This window comes from Sorex araneus, chromosome X (genome assembly GCF_027595985.1).
Source record: "Sorex araneus isolate mSorAra2 chromosome X, mSorAra2.pri, whole genome shotgun sequence".
NCBI classification, from domain to species: domain Eukaryota; kingdom Metazoa; phylum Chordata; class Mammalia; order Eulipotyphla; family Soricidae; genus Sorex; species Sorex araneus.
Genome location: NC_073313.1, coordinates 373,572,613 through 373,586,747, shown reverse-complemented (window position 1 = coordinate 373,586,747; position 14,135 = coordinate 373,572,613). Strand labels below are relative to the sequence as shown.

General features: G+C 52.4%; 1 protein-coding gene across 4 annotated transcripts in view; it reads right to left on the bottom strand.

Moving 5' to 3' along the window:
* Positions 1–9,133, bottom strand: part of PPM1B (protein phosphatase, Mg2+/Mn2+ dependent 1B) — a 56,968-nt gene extending 47,835 nt beyond the window's left edge. For 2 of the 4 annotated variants that reach the window (XM_055119978.1, XM_055119977.1), the window contains exon 1: positions 8,882–9,133. The gene's annotated coding sequence lies outside the window, so the exon portion shown is untranslated. The remainder of the gene's footprint in view (positions 1–8,881) is intronic. The other 2 variants (XM_055119979.1, XM_055119980.1) reach the window with 2 other exon arrangements.
* Between the last annotated feature and the right edge of the window lie 5,002 nt (positions 9,134–14,135).

Below are 14,135 nucleotides of genomic sequence, written 5' to 3'. Positions count from 1 at the left end.
AAACAAAAAAAGCTCCAATTACAGTCTAACTTTGTACGTGAAGGAACTAGATAAAGAACAAACAGAATCATAAGTCAGTACAAGAATGGAAATATTAAAAACAAACAGAAATCAAAAAGATGTCTCAGGGGCTGGAGTGACAGCACAGCAGGTAGGGTGTTTGCCTTACACACAGCCAAACCCGGGTTCGATTCCCAGCATCCCATATGGTCCCCTGAGCACCGCCAGGATTAATTCCTGAGTGCAGAGCCAGGAATAAACTCCTGTGCATTGCCGGGTGTGACCCAAAAAGTTAAAAAAAAAAAAAAAAAAAAAAAAGATGTTTCAGAAGACCTAGGAAGCCAAGAGCTAGTTCTTTGAAAGGATCAATAGAATTAAAGCCCTTGTTAGGCTCACCTCAGAGAGCCTGGCAAGCTACCGAGAGTATCGAGCCCGCACGGCAGAGCCTGGCAAGCTACCCGTGCGTATTGGATATGCCAAAAACAGTAACAATAAGTCTCTCAATGAGACGTTGCTGGTGCCCGCTCGAACAAATCGATGAGCAACAGGATGACAGGCTCACCTAGAGAAAAATAATAAAAATCCTAACCAAATACAAGAGGTCAAATACTACAGAAACACAAAGAACTGTGGGACTCTTACAAACATCTACCTGCAAATAAATTGAACAACCTAAATAAATGGACAAGTTTTTTTAAAAACTATACCAACAACAATTTAAAAATTCTATCAACTCCAGGGGGCCGGAGCGATAGCACAGCGGGGAGGGCGTTTGCCTTGCACGCGGCCGACCCGGGTTCGATCCCCGGCATCCCATATGGTCCCCCAAGCACCGCCAGGAGTAATTCCTGAGTGCAAAGCCAGGAGTAACCCCTGAGCATCGCTGGGTGTGACCAAAAAAAAAAAAAATTCTATCAACTCCAGGGACTGGAGTGACAGTCCAGGGAGTAGAACGTTTGCCTTGCATGCAGCCATCCCGGGTTCAATCCCAGCAACCCGTATGGTCCCCCAAGCACCGCCAGGAGGAACTGCTGAGTGAGAGCTGAGAGAAAGCCCTGAGCATCGCTGGGTGTGACCCCAAAGGAAAACAGAAATTCTATCAACCCCCAAGACTGAATCAGGGAGACACGGAATGTTTAAAGAGAGTGATCACAAGCACAAGGACCTGAGTTATCAAGTTTTCCTAGGAACAAAAAGCCAAGACCAGAAGATTTTACTACTAAATTCTGATACTTTTTAAGTCTTTTTGGTTGGGGCCACACCTAGCAACTGGGGGGACTATATACACTGTTCGAGGGACCAAACCACAGCTGCCACGTGCGAGACAGGTGTCTTATCCCTGAACAACCTCTCTGGCCCCAGAAACTTTTCAAGATTTAATATCCATTCTACGTCAACCCCTACCCACAAGTTTAAAGGAATGGAAAACTCTCCTAAACATATTCTCCAAGGTCAGTATCACTCTAATTCCCAAGTCAGTTAAGGGGAGAAAAAAAAAAGTTATCAACAGAATCTTTAATGAGCACAGATGCAAAAATCCTAAACAAAACTGATTGACAAATGGAATCCAACAACACACACACCAAGACTCCTTCACAACTGGAACCCTTCAGGGCACCAACGGCGCTCAACACACACAGTCAGCGCAGGGCGGAGAGGCACTGGAGCACTTGAGTGGGAGGCCCCGGATCTGATGCCGGCACTGCAGACACAAGCCAAGAGCCGTATGGAAGGCAGCTCACGTGAATGGAACAGTACCAGCACCACTCCACAGTAACAACAGAGTATCACAAGGTCATGTCAGTCAGATGCTGGGAAAGCACAATGATTCAACATCCATTTATGGTAGCACTGTAGCACTGTGCTTGAGCGGGCACCAGTAAGGTCTCCACTGTGAGACTTGTTACTGTTTTTGGCATATGGAATACGCCATGGGTAGTTTGCCAGGCTCTGCTGTGCAGGAGGGGTACTCTCAGTAGCTTGCCAGGCTCTCAGAGATGGACGGAGGAATCGAACCCAGGTCAGCCACAAGCAAGGCAAAAGCCTCATAATTAGCCAATCCCTGTGCAAACATTCTTCAGCACCCAAAACTAAGTGGCCACCTGTTGTCAGGTTCCTATTCTGACTGTCCAGGCACTTAGAAAAGTATAAATGTAAAATATGAAACAAGGTTTTAAGAAAAGTTACCTACCAACCATTTCTGTAGAAGGTTATTATTTGATAAGACAAATATATTTTCTAGCCCCAAAGTTTCTTCCCCAAACCACATGGTACATAAAGACCTAGGTGACTTTGAATGACATTCCCTCATATATAACAATCTTTTTTGTTAATCTGATAAAACACTATTTTGTGATAGTCTATCACCGCTGAAAACCATATTAAGAGGCTTCTCCACAGCCAACGACATATCCAATTCCATGGTATTTTTGCAGTAACATTTCAAATAATGGTCCTCTGAAATAAATTCACCTCTCATACTACACACTGATATCAAGAACAAGACTACCTTTTGTCACAATGGATAAAATGGATAAAAATCCATTTATGGTAAAAAAAAAAAAAAAGGCAACCCAGCCATTAAGGGAAGGTATTGCACCTCCTACCTCACTCAGACAAGGGGTTAATAACCCAAACATAAGAACAACTCACACAGCACCACAGAAAAGCCAGAAATCCACCAAAAGTGGGCTAAAGACACGCTTTAGCTTCCTGGGCCACACTGGCCTTAGGTGCAATTGTGGAGGTGCATCAGCTTGTTTGCTTTAAGAAGGTAGAGTTCCACAGGGGTGCCAAGAGATTTTCTGAAAAGGTGACAATGGGCCAAGTAAGTTAGGGAACCCTGGTATAGAGCAAAATATCTTTATTGTAGATTCATCCTTAAGAACTTTGGGGTGAAGTGATATGACACATGTTTTTAAATAATTTGGCACAGATTAATACACAGATGAAGTAAGTACAATACTAAATAGGCTGAACTTAAGCGGTGGGCATATAAGCCTTCATAAACGTAAAACATTCCACAGACCAACTTATTTTCATATCAAAATGGAAACGTGCAATGGGACTATTTTATTCATCACACTTATACAAATATTCAATTCTAAAACTCCCCCCAAATTTCTCAATGTTACACATCAAAATCTACCCTAAACACTCTCCCAAATTTCATGCTTTTCCTTTTAAAGACCTAATTTCTGAAAGTTATAGTAAGTAATTACATGGAGATTTGATTTCTATGCCTTTTATAAAGACATTTTGTGGGGCTTCTCGTGTGTTTCGGTGTTTTGGGCGTCACCGGCAGAGCTCAGGGCTGACTCCTGGTGGGACTCGGAGGACCCTGCAGGGTGCCAGGGACCCGACCTACACTTGCGGTCACGGACGAGGCAGTGCCCTCGCCACTGCACCACTGTCTGTTCTGTGTACGGTGCCAGGGACCCAACTCAGGGCTCACACATTCCAGACAACCGCTCCACTGACAGCCACCCCTGGGAGATTCTTTAGCCACAAGCCAGGTCCCGGGGGACTCCGGGGGAGCTCAGAGGACAGCATGCATGTCTCCCAGGGCCAGTCCTTGGCACAGGCCCAGCAGAGTGGCTCTGGTGGCCCTGAAGTACTGTCAGTGCAGACAAAATAATGAAACCAACCACTAATTCCTTCGGAGGGTTTCACTTCCTTCTTCACACACTCATCTGTACACGTTATTCCCTTCCTCATCTCCAAATGGCTGACTCGAATCATCTGCGTTCCCCACAGAGCCTGACGCTAGCAGAAATACCTTTACTAAATATGAGCAGGCACTCGTGCTCCTTGAAGGACCGACGCCGGTACCGTGGGTAAGGAGCTGGCCCTGCAGGCGCCCCACGACCCCCGGCTCATCAGAGTGAGGCGGGAGCCGGGGGAACAGCTCAAAGGGCTGACGCTCACGTTTGCGATCTGGATCTCAGGGTATGAGTCGTGACACGCATGCTCTGTGCAGCTGGGGGGTGGGGAGGAGAAAAGTGGAAGGGGGCAAGGAAAGGGAGAGGGAGAGAGGGCCTCTGGGGGTCACCACAGGGTAGCAGCCATCCCTGAAGCTACCGCCAGCTAGCACAGCCACGACTGTTTTACCCCTATATCTGAACATGACCCTTATTCTCACCTTGTTATTTCCAGAGGGGGCTGGAGAGCACATTGGGCTGCGTGTTTGCCCTGGACCCCAGATGTGGTCCCCTGAGCCCATCAGGAGTGACTCCTGGGTGCAAAGCTGGCAGTAAGCACACCCAGTGGCCCAACAGACAAGGGCAAATCCAGGGTCAATGATATTTTAGCCAGTCTCCAGAATCAATTATTTCTCTATTTATGTTCAAAATATGCCTTATAGTTGACTCAGAAATTGTCATACAATTTATTTACAAAAGAAAACAAAAGTCCAACCTGTATATATTCTACCCCACAGGGTAATCACAGTTTGAAAAAGCATCATTTTAGCATGCTGTGCAGTACCAATAAACCACAGACGTGCACACACCTGTTTTCAGACCAGATAAAAACCAACACTGGAAGAAAAATCAAGTAAGCAAAAGCAGGCAAAAAAAAAAAAAAAAGGCAACAGACATCAAAATCATGACCAGCATATATCCTCAACTTTATAAAATACACACTGCTCCGGAGACAGACTCCAAGAATGCAATGAACGACAAGGGCCGGGGCCAAGCACTCTGCCTACATGCGAGCACTCTGCCTACATGCGGCCAACGACAGCTCCCTCCAGCACCACCAGGAACGACCCCTGAGCACAGAGCAAGGAGCAGCCACGGAGCAGAGCCGGGCATGGCCCGGGAATAGCCCCAGCTCCCCCAAATGCAGCAATGTGATCTACATCACCACTAATCCAGCCACACTTCTACTGCCCATAGCAAGCGTTTCTACAGAAAAGACAGAAGGGAACCATAACCAAACCCATTGTACTGGACTGCAATTCTTTTCCTTCTTTATACTTTTGACTAAAAATACTACACAAGAGTTTAGCAGAAACTCATTCACCTATTTCTGCACATGCAATCATTAACTCACTAATAAGTCTTATTTATTTTTTGCTCTTTGGGTCACACCCAGCGATGCTGAGGGGTTATTCCTGACTACACTCAGGAATTACTCCCAGTGGTGCTCAGGGGACCATGTGGGATTCCAGGGATCAAACCTGGGTCAGCTGAGTGCCAGGCAAATGCCCTACCTGCTGTATTATCACTCTGGCCCGAAACACAAATGAAATTTTGATATAAAAATCCAATTACAACGGTTTTTTCATCTAAGCTACTAGCAAATTCCAAATGTTGAATGGCTTGATGAGGCTGGTGTGAATTACAACACTAAATTTAATATATTTTAAAAGTTCAAATTTTGAACTTGGTCCTATAATAAATTCCTTTGGGGTCAGGGATTTTCCTTCTCTTTCTTTTCCTTCTATTTTCCAGTAAACCTTTCTGTTTTAAAAGAAATAAAATTTCAAGTTTTGTTGCACACTGGCACTACATAAAAATGACAGTAACAAAAATATGTTAAATAAAAGTAGACCTGGCTTCAATCCCCAGCATCCCACATAGCATCCCCAAGCCTCCAGGAGTGATTCCTGAGTGCAAACCAGGAATAACTCCTGAGCACCACCTGGTGTACCTCCCACAAAAAAATAAAAGGGGGGGGGGCCCGGAGACATAGTACAGTGCCTAAAGTGCTAGCTTCGCACACGGCCAACCTGGGTTCGATCCCCAGCATCCCATATGGGCCCCTGGGCACTGCCAGGAGTGATTCCTGAGTGCAGAGCCAGAAGTAACCCCTGAACATTGCCAGTGTGGCCCAAAACCAAAAAATTTTTTTAAATTAAAATCTAAGTAGTACCTTGAGGCTTGTGCTCATGACAACACTTGTGTCCCTTTATATTCTGGGTGCTGAAAGCACAGGCTGATTTGCTTTCCAATAAAGAACCACTCTCAATTTACTGCAGTAATCACAAGTCTGACTCAATGGCACAAACAAAGCAAAAACCACTGCACATTACAAGGAAAACAACAGATTTCTCATGCAGATCTCGGATGTGCACTGCGTGAACACAAAGGGGCTGGACCAGCACTGGGAAAGCTACAGAACAAGGTAGAACACAAAATAGCCACTTCCTCTCCAGTGCTCCCAGACAACGCCTTCCCAAAGCACACAGCGCTGGGCAAGCAAAGGCAGACACACCAAGGTCCTGTGGTGACAACCTGAGCTCTGTCATGGGAGACTGAGGCCTATGGCCACCACGGAGCTGGAGGGACGGCAGGAAGCTCCACCACTAACTCTAAGCCCAGATGGTCGATCACCTCGGCCTGCTGCCCTCTGTGGGGTCTCCCGTGCGCAGCAGGTCATGCAGGATCACTAGGCGGGCCACCTCCCCGGTGCCCAGGAGGAAAAGTCTGCCAGGATCGGTTAAGCACCACGCAGGCCACAGTCTAGACTCCCAACATCAAAGAGCTCTGTGAACAACCCTTTTCACTATTACAGGTGCGTTTATATCGAACTCTATGAAGAAAGTAAAATGGGATCAAGAACCAGTGCCATTACTCAAGTTTTAGAGTATTCTGAAATCTTCCAGAAATTCACAAACTACATATCCTCTACGAGCCTACCAAACAATGGGTTCATTTGGTTTGCTTCTTAAATTAAAATCTGCATTACTCCCAACAAAAGTTAACTTTTTTTTTTTGTTCTTTGGGTGACATTCAGCAGTGCTCAGGGCTGACTACTGGCTCTGGATCTCTCCTGGTGGTGCTCTGTCAAACCCAGGTCAGCCACACGCCAGGCAAGCTCCCAGTCTGCTGTACCACCTTTCTCTCCAGCCCCCGGAATCACCTTTTGAAAGTTTACATGAAGGAACATAAGGCGGTGATCAGGGCCGACTCCTGATAGGGACTGGGGGACCATATGGGGTGCCTGGGATTGAACCCTGGTCGGCCGCATGTTAAGACAAGTTCCCTACCCACGGTACTACCACTCTAGTCCCTGAAGGAGAAGGCTTTTATGTTCTATTACTCAAATACCTGTTCCACGACGGTCTGAATATGGACTGGAGCGATAGCACCGCGGGTAGGGTGTTTGCCTTGCACACGGCCAAGCCAGGTTCGACGCTTTTGTCCCCCTCGGAGAGCCCAGCAAGCTGCCGAGAGTATCCCGCCTGCACAGCAGAGCCCGGCAAGCTACCCTGGCGTATTCGATATGCCAAAAACAGTAACAATAAGTCTCACAATGGAGACGTTACTGGGGCCCACTCATGCAAACTGATGAACAACGGGATAACGGGACGACAGTGCTACAGTGCGTTATTCAAATCCACTTTTCACTCACAGACCAATTTACGTCGACCAAAAAAAGCACAGTGTGACCCGAAGCCTTCTCCTGTGTCTGTGCCAGGAACTGGTCCCACCTCTCGGAGTAAACCGAGTGCCTTAATATTTCACAGATGTTTTCCAAAGTTTCTCTTTTCGCTCCTCTACAGAGAAAACCATTTATCAAGCAAAGCATCTTTGGTACAGTGAGATGGAACAAGTTTTCCAACTATATTTCTAAAAGTGGAGGTAATTAACTTTAAGAAATCAACTTCATAGCAATAAAAACAACCTTGATCTCTCAACGTTACACTCCAAAACTGGGGCCAGAGCGATGGAACAGTGGGTAGGGCATCTGCCTTGCACGCGGCCGACCTGGGTTTGATCTGACCCAGTGTCCATCCTTGGCATCCCAGAGAGTAACCCCAAGCACCACCAGGAGTAATTCCTGAGTGCAGAGCCAGGAGTAACCCCTGAGCACCTCTGGATGTGACCCAAAAAAGGAAAAAAAAAAATTAGAAAAACATACGATCTATAGAGATTTTAATCATTTTAGAAATATTCGTAAGTAGGGGCTGGAGCGATAGCACAGCGGGTAGGGTGTCTGCCCTGCACGCGGCCGACCCGGGTTCGATTCCCAGCGTCCCCAAGGGTCCCCTGAGCACCGCCAGGAGTGATTCCTGAGGGCAGAGCCAGGAGTAACCCCCGTGCATCGCCGGGTGTGACCCAAAAAGCAAATTATTAAGTGTACTCAAGTTACAGACCAAAAGGTACTTTCTTTTCGAAATCAGTGCTTCGCCGTAAGAGGCGGACTGGGAGGCTGTTCCCGCGGCTCTTCCCGCCAGAGGTCAGTGGGTCACTCAACGAGGCCCCCTCCCCGCCCAGCGACCAGGCTGCGGCGGGGGTTCTGCAGGATTCCGGGGCGACCCACGCCAGGGTCCGAGCACGGTGGGCCTCGCTCGGGGCCCTGGACGCCCCCCAGGCCGGGGCACCGGCGTCCCAGCCGCGCCGCGCTGGCCTTCGCTGCCCCCCAAACGTCACACCCGAAGCCGCGCCGCCCCCCGCGAGTGCCGCCCCCCGCGAGTGCCGCCCCCCCCGCGCCCCTCGGCCGCCGCCCCAGCACCCCCCAGAACCGGGCGGGCCAGCACCGCGCGGCGGCCCGTTGGGGCCGGGCTCGGGGCCAGCGGCGGCGGCGGCGTGGACGCCCGAACTTCCGTCCAGCGGGAGGGTCTGCGCCCACTCGCCACGAGCTCGGGCGGGGTCGCGGCGGCCCGCGCCGCCCCGTTCCCGCGGGGCGCCGGGCACGTGCCTGTCAGCCGCCCGCCGGGTCCTGCTCGCAAGCAGGTGCTCCGAGCTGGGCGGCTCCGGGCCGGGCCCAGGGACGCAACGGGCGGCGGCGCGGGGGGCGCGGGGCCGGGCGGGGGTGCCGCGGGGCGCGGGGGGGCCCGTGGGGCGCCGCCGCCGCCGCCGCCCGCCCACGTGCCGCGCCCCCGCCCGGCCCCGGCGCGGCCCCGTCCCGCCCGCCAACGGCCGGGCCTCACCTGCGCGCGGGCGAGGAGCGAGGGGCGTCCGCCGCCGCCTACTGCGCCGGGCCCCGCTCGCCGCCGCCGCCGCCTGCGCCCCTCCCGCACGCCGCCGCCGCCGCCGCGTGTCCCTGGAGCATCTTCCGCCCGGCGCGCCCCGAGAGACCCGGCCTCGGGCCGCCGCACGTCGCCCCGCTCCGCCGGGCCGCGGCTCACAGCGCCGGCCGCCGCGCCGCCATTGAGCAGCCGCCGCTCCGCGCCCGGCGCCCCGCCCCGCCCGACGCCCCGCCCCCCGCGGCCCCGCCCCGGACGCCCCCATTGGCGCTGCACGCAGCCTCCCCGCGCCCGGTTGGCCGACAAACCCGCCAGTCACGCCGGCCTCCGGCGACGCCGTACTTGCCTTGCCCCGCCCACAGGTCCCCGCCTCCGTCCGTCTGTTAGCCCATTGGGCAGCGGTGGCCACCTTCGATTGGTGAAGTCAACTATCCATCAAACACCGCCCACTGAGGGAGCCCGGCCCTTATTAGCATCTGCTTCAACAACTCCGCCTCCGCCGCCCCGCGGCACGTCAAAGGCCCACCCTCTGCGAGTCATAGGCGGAAATAGCCGTCAATCAACTAGCGCCCACTTGACCCTGCCTCATGAAGGCCGGGGCCTAGCTACTCTCTCTCTTATTGGCCGCCATGGGGACCTGGGCCCTCAGCCATTGGCTCACTCTACGTGTCCGTCACGGAACAATTTTGAAGTCCGTCACACCGGCTCTTTATAAATAAACGCGCAAAGGGCGGGGAAATGTTTGAAAAGCGATTGGCTAGTCTTCGAAGACGTCAAGGCGGAGGCCCTGTGGCGCGCGCGGCCTCCGTGGACTCCGTGGTCCCGGCTCGGACAGCCAGCGCGCCGCGATAGAAGCTCCGGCCGGGAACCGGTGGCCCCGCCCAGGGTGCAGGAAGCAGCGTCCGATTGGCTAACAATGCTTTGCCCGCCTCCCACTGGAGGACGCAGACGCCCGTCTGAGCCGCGCCCGCTGCAGAGGGCGGAAGAGGGGGGAAGGGCCCGGATGTCCCGAACAATGAGGTCATCGCCGGCCAATCAGAGGTGGGACCCGTCCCGGAAGGCCCGGGCCGGAGGGAGCCCGGGACGCAGCCTGGCGGCCTCCGCGGGGAAGCCCACCTGGGGGTAGAGTGCTGGTGACCGGGAGGGTCTTCCTGGGGGCGGGAAGGAGCCGACAAGCAGCCTGGACCCGGGACGACGCCGGGGGCCTCCCCTGTCAAGCCGGCCGGAACGTCCCGAGCCTGAGGGACAGCGCAGCGGGAGGCGCGGGCCGCGCGCGGCGTCGCTTACGTCACCAAATACGACCCCCGACTGGCCCCCGGGCACCGCCGGGGTGGCCCCCACCCCCCACCCAAAGAAAGGACAGCCCGGCGCAGGGCCCAGGGGCTCTCGGTTCCGGCCACGCGGCTCCCGGGCCAGGGTTTCGGGACGGGAATCAGGACGCGGCCCTTCTGCAGGCTCCCGAGCCCCGCTGCGCGCCTCGCACCGGCGGTGCCGGACTGGGCCGGGCCTGGCTCTGAGCGAGCTCCCCGAGTGGCTCTAGGGCCTCGCGTGGGCGCGCTGGGAGGGCAGGATCGCCGAGGCCCACGGGTCGCAGCCGCTGTCGGGAAGTAGCTCCGCAGTGACTGGCATCCGTCACTTCGACGGGCCTGGAGGAGAAGGGAGGACTCCGGACGCCAGCTTCCGAAACTGAGATCTGAACTCAGTGCCTCCCAGCATGCCAGTCCGTGGAAGCTCGGGGTCTCCGTCTGCCGGCCCCCTTCTCACTCTCCCTTCGAAGAGGAACACAAAGCACAGTCAGCGGTGGCCTGGTGAAAAGGCGACTTAAGTCAGCTTCATCTCACGCGTCATTTGAGTACATCAGAGAAGGCCCACGTGGCTGGCAGCGTGGAAAAGGACATGGATGGTACCATCCCAAACGTCCCGTGGATCCCGAGTGTGGGAGCCACCGGAGAGGGCTCCGCTAAACAGGCTGTTGGTGACTAGGAGGGCTCGCCAAGCCTTGTTTAGTCCTGCGCATCAGGCATCATGACTTCTTCCGGCAGGACGGAGAGCTTAAAGTGCACCGAGTAAGGCAAAGTACTTCCCATGTATAAAGTGTAAACAACACGAATGTAATAGGGAAGAAGGTGTGCCCCCCCCCAATGTGGGCTACGGTGCTGTGATGTTTCTTATTAAGACAGCAGGTGCCAGTCTCCCACAAAAGTGCTCTTGGTCACTGGTAGTCACATGCTGCCTGTATCACAGGAGTATCTCAGTAAATAGACAGGGCACTTGGCACTCAGTGCAGTCTGTAGATGATAAGGCATTGCCCGCCTGCCTTTGCTAGCAGTGCACTTTCCTCGGTGCAGATCTCTGGTAGTTTTGGTGTTGAACTTCAAGTAATCCATTTGGAGGAGGTTGATCCTCTCCCTTCTTACCTGTCAACTAGCAAACTTACTATGTTCATGAAAAAAGAACCTGTGGGGGCCAGGGATACAACTCATGTGGTTATAGCAAGGCCCTGGGTTTGACCCTCGGTACTGCATGGCCTCCTGACAACAGCCAGGTATGACCCAAGATCCTCTGAAGAGCAGCCCCCACATCAAATTAAAAAATTGCATGCAATATAGGTAACAGTGAAGCCATTGTGGTACTGTGGTCACCTTAGCCACACTGCCTTAACCGTGAACAAAGACATGGGCTGTTGGCTTACTACGTGCCTAATAATGTGTAAAAACCATTGACTGTTGCATGCTGCAATGATTTACTAAACATCCACTGCGAATCAGGTCCTAGATGGGACAGGAACTGCTGCTTCTGAGATTAATTGGGATACTGTGACCTCCCCACCCCAAGGGACCCAGCCCCGGCAGACGACCTCCACTACCCAACCGCCACCCTGCTCCAGGCTTTCCACACGCTCGGGCTGAACCTCACACACGAGTCAACATATTCCTGGACCACGTAGCCACAAAACAGCCGTGCAACAAATCATCATAGAAGGAAATATATATATATATATATGCCTCTGGGAGAGCCCGGCAAGCTACCAAGAGTATCCATCCTGCACGGCACAGCCTGGCAAGCTCCCCGTGGCGTATTCGATTTGCCAAAAACAGTAACAATAACAGGTCTCATTCCCCTAACCGTGAAAGAGCTTCCAATTGTTGGGAAAGATGAGTAAGGAGAGGCTGCTAAAATCTCAGGGTTGGGACGAATGGAGACGTTACTGCCACCTGCTCGAGTAAATCGATGAACAACGAGATGACAGTGATACAGTGATACTGTGACCTAAGAAGAAACACGTGGATTTAATCTCCATTCTCATTCCTGGCACCAAGCTCCTAAAACCCTTGTAGTTTCTTGCATAATAGGATGAAAAGAGCATTTTTGGTCATGTAGAATAAAACCTTTCAGCCATGTATAACAAACCCCTTTGTGCCAGAATTCATGATAATATGGTAACTTTTGGAGGAGAAGTGCTCATCTCCAGAAGACTACAACAATCAGCCCCACACACCCCAGCTTTTGAGGAAGGAAGAGTGGCTGGAAATGAACATACTCATCAATGGCAAGTGATTTTATCAATTCTGCCTCTGTCATCAAGATCCCAATCAAAGCCCTAAGTAAAGACTTTGGTGAACCTCAGAGGTGCTGGGATGGGGAAGCCCAGAGTGGGGATGGCCACTGTACTGCCACCCCGACACCACCTGCCTCTGCTCACTTCTACTTGGCTGCTCTGAGGTACTGTCTTCCCAAGAACCTGGTCCTAGTAAGTCAAGTGCCTTCCTGAGTTCTAGAGCTTCTCTAGGAAACCAGAGGACCCTAGGAGGGGAAGTTCACAGAAGGCTCACAGGTCCCAGCCCAGAGCTTAGGACAGACTACTGGGTGGGAAGGGGAGCTGTTAGTGCCAGAATTGTTCCGTGGGAAAGGGAAAGCCCCATGTTTGGGGTTGCTGGTGTGAGAACAGCAGGAACAAGTTTTCTGTCTTGGTGACTTTCATGACTTCCCTAGAAATGCCCCACTCCAGCTTTTGTGAAACAAGTTGTTTTTTAAAAACACTTCTCAAGGGGCTGGAGCAATAGCACAGTTGGTAGGGTGTTTGCCCCGGGTTCAATTACCAGTGTCCCATATAGTCCCCTGAGCACCGTCAATTGTAATTCCTGAGTGCAGAGCCAGGAGTAACCCCTGTGCATCGCCAGGTGTGACCCAAAAAGCAAAAACAAACAAAAAACACTTCTCAAACATGTTAAGAGGACATCTTAGGACTGAGGCCCTTACAACCCAAGGCAATGGGAATTTAGCAAGAATTGGGACCCGTGCTGGAAACAAAGTCTATTAGAACTTTCATCCTCAGCTCCACATCTAATACTTATTTCCATACTGAAATAGTGTTGGATTAAAATATTATCACGAGTAGAAACTTTCTTAGTCATGTCTTACTGGTCAAAGATAGAGCAGAAAACTGAAGAGAGAAGTAAAGAAGTGGAGGGTGTGGGAGCATTTCCCACCAGAGTGGAAGCTCAGCAGCCAAGCCCCCTCAGGCACTGCTATCACTACCAAGACTGCAGGGTTATCCCCACAACTTTAAACGAGACATAAGACTGGGCGTGGGGTCATTCAGAGTGGAGGGCCAGGCCTCCTGAGAGATTGCTGGCCCCACTCACACTTCCTGCTTCAGCTAGGCTTCGAACATTCATGTTTCTGGCAAGTTCCCAGGTGATGATGCTGCAGGGCCAGTCACACTTGGCCTGTGCAGGCCCCCGCCGACAGCAGCAGGACCTGTGAGCACCAGTGAAAACCGAAACGGCTATTCTTCCCATTCCGTCTGCACAGAGAGACCTAAAGCAAACGGAAACCAAGAGCAGAATCTCCATGATCAGCATTCTCACCAGCCCACAAAGAACGGGGGCGAGATGCTGGGCCTCCACTCTTCTCCACTCTTCCTGACTCCCATGGCAGGTCAGTGGGCGGGGAAAGGGGGTCACATCTCATGAAGAAAATCAAGGTGAGTCTCTCCAGCTAGCTGGACCCTGGGCACCTCTCTTCTTGGCACTCCGCTTGGCCACTGACCAAGTCCCAGCGGAGCCTCTGGCTTCTCTCCTGCAGTCAGGGACTCAAGGGTGTCGGGTGGGGGCGGAAAAGAAAGCCAAGAACAAGCCAGTGCACTCTGGAGAAGCCACTATTTTCTAGCTCTGGAATTCTCCATGTAAAACACAGTCAAGAACTGTTCAAAGAA